General features: G+C 40.3%; 1 pseudogene; it reads left to right on the forward strand.

The window, feature by feature from the left end:
• Nucleotides 1-772: 772 nt before the first annotated feature.
• Nucleotides 773-5,633, forward strand: part of LOC107675372 (protein NLRC3-like) — a 9,277-nt pseudogene continuing 4,416 nt past the window's right edge.

Below are 5,633 nucleotides of genomic sequence, written 5' to 3' on the forward strand. Positions count from 1 at the left end.
CTACAAGATCAAAACAGAGTGTGGAGCTAGGTTTTACAGCTAGGTTTTTGCCAGGTGCGCTTAGCTGAAGTATTAGGTTATTATCTTAGCTGTGGATGACAGAATGCTAAGATAGGTTTGGGTCAGCATATGTTTGCTGAAAAGGGCGTAAACAGAGTTCTGATTGATGACTTAAGGCTGCACTTATTGTCAAATTATCACTCAGAACTCACTGATGTTTCACAACAGACTTAATCTCTGAGGAAGTGAAGTAGAGGAGGAAAAAAAGGAAGATGGAGAGCATTCCTATTCAGATTATGCTTATTGCTTGGTGCTCAGGACGGCGCAAATGATACCTAATGTATCAATTAATAAGACTAAGTTTGATACTTGCACGTCTCGTCTGTCTGAAAGAAAGGCTTGATGCAGTCCAAGGTGATCTTTGCTGAAGTTGGTTGATGAAAAAGAACCAGTTTGAGTCAGAGAATCTTGGTGAATGGAAAAGTCAAGGCCCGAGGCCTGGCACAAACTTAGGGTGTCCTGGAGCGTTGTAGCTCACATTTTTATCTTCTCAGAATCCAACCAAACCGTCGACTCGAGGCGGGTCACTGATGTGAGGCCTTTAAGGTCTGAGAAGATTCACGCCTCTCAAGATGGGCTTGTCCAATGAGAAAGGCTGAAATCCCAAGCGGGAGTTTGGAAATACTGGGGAGTTTTCCTATGGAAAAGGTAGTGATTCCCTCTACCCACATTACTTTGGGCAATAAAACCAGTGATATCAGCATTGGTTGCCATGGTGACCAGGAGCCTGGCGTCGTTCGCAGACAACCTGGCACCCAGTATGTTTATTGGGTGAGGGGTCTGTGACGATTTGTTAATCTAATGCATAATTGATTTGTTAAATCTAATGAAAGGTGGTGTGTCTGATTGGTTCAGACTCTACAATCTGTTGACATGTTTAGTCTGTATTTGTTTGGTTGTGGAATTTCTGAGAAGTGACAGACTGTAATCTGGTGATTATCTGCATTGGCCATTGTCTGTCAGTGCTGTGTGAAGTTATTTGTTATTTGTTTGTTATAAAGTTATTTGTATTTCTATCTGTATTCAGATAAAACCAAATGTGGGCAGGGCTTAAACCAGAAGTTTAACTATACTAAATGAAAAGCCCATTTTAAATGTCATCTTGTTGCCATTATAGTTTGCATATAGCAGATATACCTTGTATAATCACAAAATTGCTTATTCTTGTTTTCTTCAAAATGTATGTAAATATCTTTAATAACTAATTACAACAATAATTCAAATAGATTTTCATAACTGCCTGAATGTTTAATAAAAGGAAAAAGTTATTTAGTAGAAAATGTTTGTCTGTTTGACATATCAAAAAATAGAAATGTGTATAATACAGTATCTTTATATACAATGATACTGTGCTTGTATCTCTGTGTGTGTGTGTGTGTTTGTGTGTGTGTATATAATATACAAACGTGTTTATCTTTTGTCAGAAACAACAGGAAGAAGAGATCAAAATCTCCAGAACCCAGCAGTGTGTCTATGAATAATACATGATCCATGTTTAATCACCCTACATTCAGTGATGGGACAGTGACCTCTGCCCCATATTTAGTATAAATATTTAGTTCCTGCTTTACTGTAATTCACCTTGATTAAATAATGGCTTAAGAAACCCAGTGAACACTAAATGTTCTCCAAAATATACAACATACAATCCACACTGCTGTGTTTCGTAAAATGTTCAACAGTCATTGTAATTACTGTTATTGCCATTTTTGCTGTTCTTTCTTTTAATTTCAGCATTGTGGAAATAGATGATACAATTGCATCCCACTACCAGACCCACATCAGGCAGGAAAGAACTGAAGCAGTCCTGCAGAGAGTCAAAGACCTTCACAAAACCAGCATGAAGAACAGGTATGGCTGCTTATTTGAGGGAAACAAAGGTAATGAAACACCCTTGAACAGGATCTTCACACAGCTCTACATAATAGAAGGAGAGAGAGAAGGGGTGAATGAAGAACATGAGGTTTTACAGATGGAGAAAACACCCAGAACACAAAACAAGCCAATAAACTGTAATGACATATTCAAAGCCTTATCTAAACCAGGATATGAGGAGAAAGACAAAATCAAGACTGTTCTTACTAAAGGTATCGCTGGAATTGGAAAACCCGTCTCTGTGCAGAAGTTCATTCTGGACTGGGCCGAGGGAAAAGCCAATCAGGATGTAGATTTCCTGTTTGTGTTTCCATTTCGAGAGCTGCGCTTGATTCAAGATCATCAGTACAGTCTTCACAGACTTCTGCTGGACTTCCACCCTGAACTCCAAGATCTGGACTCAAAGATTTATGAGGAAAGTAAAGTTGTTTTCATCCTTGATGATCTGGATGAAAGCAGAATAACACTGATGTTGTCAGACACTGAGAACGTTTGTGATGTGAATGAGTCTTCATCAGTGGGTGTGTTGATGTCAAATCTCATCAGAGGAGATCTGTTTCCCTCTGCTCTCATCTGGATCACTTCCAGACCAGCAGGAGCCAATCAGATCCCCTCCAAACACATCAACCGTCTGACAGAAATTCAGGGATTTGATGAGCCTCAGAAGGAGGAATATTTCAGAAAGAGAATCAGTGATGAGCAAAAATCCAGCAGAATCATCTCACACATCAGAAGAGCAAGAAGCCTCCACATCATGTGCCACATCCCCGTCTTCAGCTGGATCTCATACACTGTGCTTCAAAACCTCCTGAAAGAAGATCTGAGTGCAGAAATCCCTCAAACTCTGACTGAAATGTACATCCACTTCCTGCTGATTCGGATGAGCATGAGGAATCAGAAGTATGAAGAGAGAGATCCAGAGAAACTCCTGAAGTCCAACAGAGAAGTGATTGTGAAACTTGCTGAAGTGCCTTTTAAGCAGCTGATGAAGGGCAATGTGATGCTCTATGAGGAGGACCTGAGAGAGAGCGGCTTAGACGTCACTGACACCTCAGTGTTTTCTGGGATTTGTACTGAGATCTTTAAAGAGGAATCTGTGATTCATCAGAGGAAAGTCTACTGCTTCATTCATCTGAGCGTTCAGGAGATTCTCGCTGCTTTCTATGTGTTTTACTGCTATTTAAGCAGCACCATGGAAGCCCTTAAGACTTTTGATTCAATGCAAAATTTGTATAAAGGTGCAGTAGATAACGCCTTAGAAAGTAAAAATGGACACCTGGATCTGTTCCTGCGGTTCCTGCTGGGCATCTCACTGACGTCCAATCAGAGACTCTTACAGGATCTACTGACAAACACAGAGAACAGCTCAGAGAGCATCAGGAGAACCACACAGTACATTAAAGAGAAGATCAAAGATGGACAAGGACTCTCCACTGAGCGATCCATCAGTCTGTCCCTCTGTCTCCTCGAAGTACAAGATCAGACTCTGTCCAGAGAGATTCAGGAGTTTGTGAAATCAGACAAACACACAGAGAAGAAACTCTCTCCATCTCACTGCTCAACAATCTCCTACATGCTTCAGATATCAGAGGAGGTGCTGGATGAGCTGGATCTCAAGAAATACAACACATCAGATGAGGGCAGAAGAAGACTTATACCACCTGTGATCAACTGCAGAAAAGCTCTGTGAGTGTTTAATCATGTGTTACAATGAAGAGTACCTTCTGAATGGAATTGCACTAACTGTTGTTTTGCTTATTTTTAGAATGCCCTGATCTGTTTTACAAGAATTAAGCAGATATGATTGAAATGCTAATTGTATAATGGGGTTAAGAGTTTAATTCACATGTGTTCTGCTCTGTTTCAGTCTTGCCATCTGTAATCTCACTGCTCAGCACTGTGAAATTGTGTCATCAGCTTTACAATCCTCGAACTCTGTCCTGAGAGAGCTGAACCTGAGTAACAATGACCTGCAGGATTCAGGAGTGAAGCTACTCTCTGATGGGAAGAAGAGTTCAAACTGTCAGCTGAAGATATTGAGGTATTTTACAACATTATAAATGCATAATTTCTCAAGTTGTTGGCAAGGCTGCAGGTCCGTCCTTAAGATCATTGCCAAACACTTTCCCTTTTCCCCTCTTTCTGCCCAGTTAAATCTTTGAAATCAAGCTGACACAGGAGGTGAGGCCAGTATGAGGGGTTTGCCTTGATGTCTGACTCAATAAAAAACACCTCAGAAAGCCCATGTTTCCAGATTACACTAATATAATAATAATAAGTGTACAAACTATTTTCTTTGGCATAACCAAAGTTCAGCACTCAGCGTTGTGTGTTTAATTCGCTATGTCAAGTTAAAAATAGTTATTTTAAAAGAGCCTGTTGCAAGATGTTTTGTTTCATTTTTACTCCTCCTGGCTTACGCTCACTTTAGAGTGAATGTTCTGTGTCTGTCTGTGTGTGATGCATGATCGTGACTGATCATTGTTTCATGATATTTGGTGTCCCTTCAGAGTATTCATGCATATACAGTACCTTGATGTCATGAGAACTGCAGTAAGGACATGCATATTGATTTTAAACTGAGATCAGCAATGATTCCTCAGGTGTTTGAGAGTTGAGGGCTTCACAGATTATGTAATCTTCACTGTTTTGTGTGTCTGTAGGTTGTCTGGCTGTATGGTGACAGAGGAAGGCTGTCAGTATCTGTCTTCAGCTCTGAGTTCAAACCCCTCACACCTGAGAGAGCTGGATCTGAGCTACAATCACCCAGGACAAGCAGGAGTCCAGCTGCTTTCTGACAAACTGAAGGATCCAAACTGCTCACTAAAGATACTCAAGTATGTCGGGTACAAGTTAAAAAAAAAAACCTTAATGTCTGCAGCACGAAACAAAACATTGATTTTAAATCAAAATCATAATTTCTTTTTCTGGTACTTCTCATATCTGCATGCACTAATTAGATCTCTATGTTACCTCAAAAAATTTAGTTTTACTATATTCTTTAATGTTGTTTTTATATTTTTACATAGAAGCGTTTTACAGTGAAAGTACAAGATGGACAGGGTTGCTCCGTTCCATAAATCTAAAATGGACAAAAAATGTTTGCTGAAAATAAAACTGTAAAAGGCAATGAATTAAAAAATGTAAAGAATTTGAAGATAGACATGTATGTGTGTGTGTGTGTGTGTGTCATTGTAGTTTGGACCATGGAGAGCCTTTCAGGATCCAACCAGGACTTCAAAAATGTAGGTTCTTTCTCTGACACACTCTTGCACATTTACTGACAACAAACAAAATGACTGTTTTTGTCTGTCTTCTTGTGTTCAGATTTCTGTGATCTCACACTGGATCCAAACACAGCAAACCCTCAACTCATTCTGTCTGAGAACGGAGAGGTGAAATATGTGGATCAGCAGCAGCCATATCCTGATCATCCAGAGAGATTTAAAGTTCCCCTTCAGGAACTCGAGCTGCGTCGAGATTCGCTTTGGGAATGTCCCTGCGTGACCGCGTTCTGAAGCATGTGTAAAATCAGTCCAATGGAGCAGCGAGACGTCACGAGCGGGGTGACGTGAGCGCCAGGAAGTTTAAAAGCGCATCCGGCAGAGCGCAAGTTAGCTTCTGCTCTTCAGTAGCGCTCTGTGTATGTGTCAGTCTATTTACTGTTGTCTGTCAGTCCACAAGCATTCAAAAGAATA

The sequence above is a fragment of the Sinocyclocheilus anshuiensis genome, unplaced genomic scaffold (assembly GCF_001515605.1).
Source record: "Sinocyclocheilus anshuiensis isolate Anshui unplaced genomic scaffold, SAMN03320099.WGS_v1.1 scaffold1844, whole genome shotgun sequence".
Lineage (NCBI taxonomy): Eukaryota > Metazoa > Chordata > Actinopteri > Cypriniformes > Cyprinidae > Sinocyclocheilus > Sinocyclocheilus anshuiensis.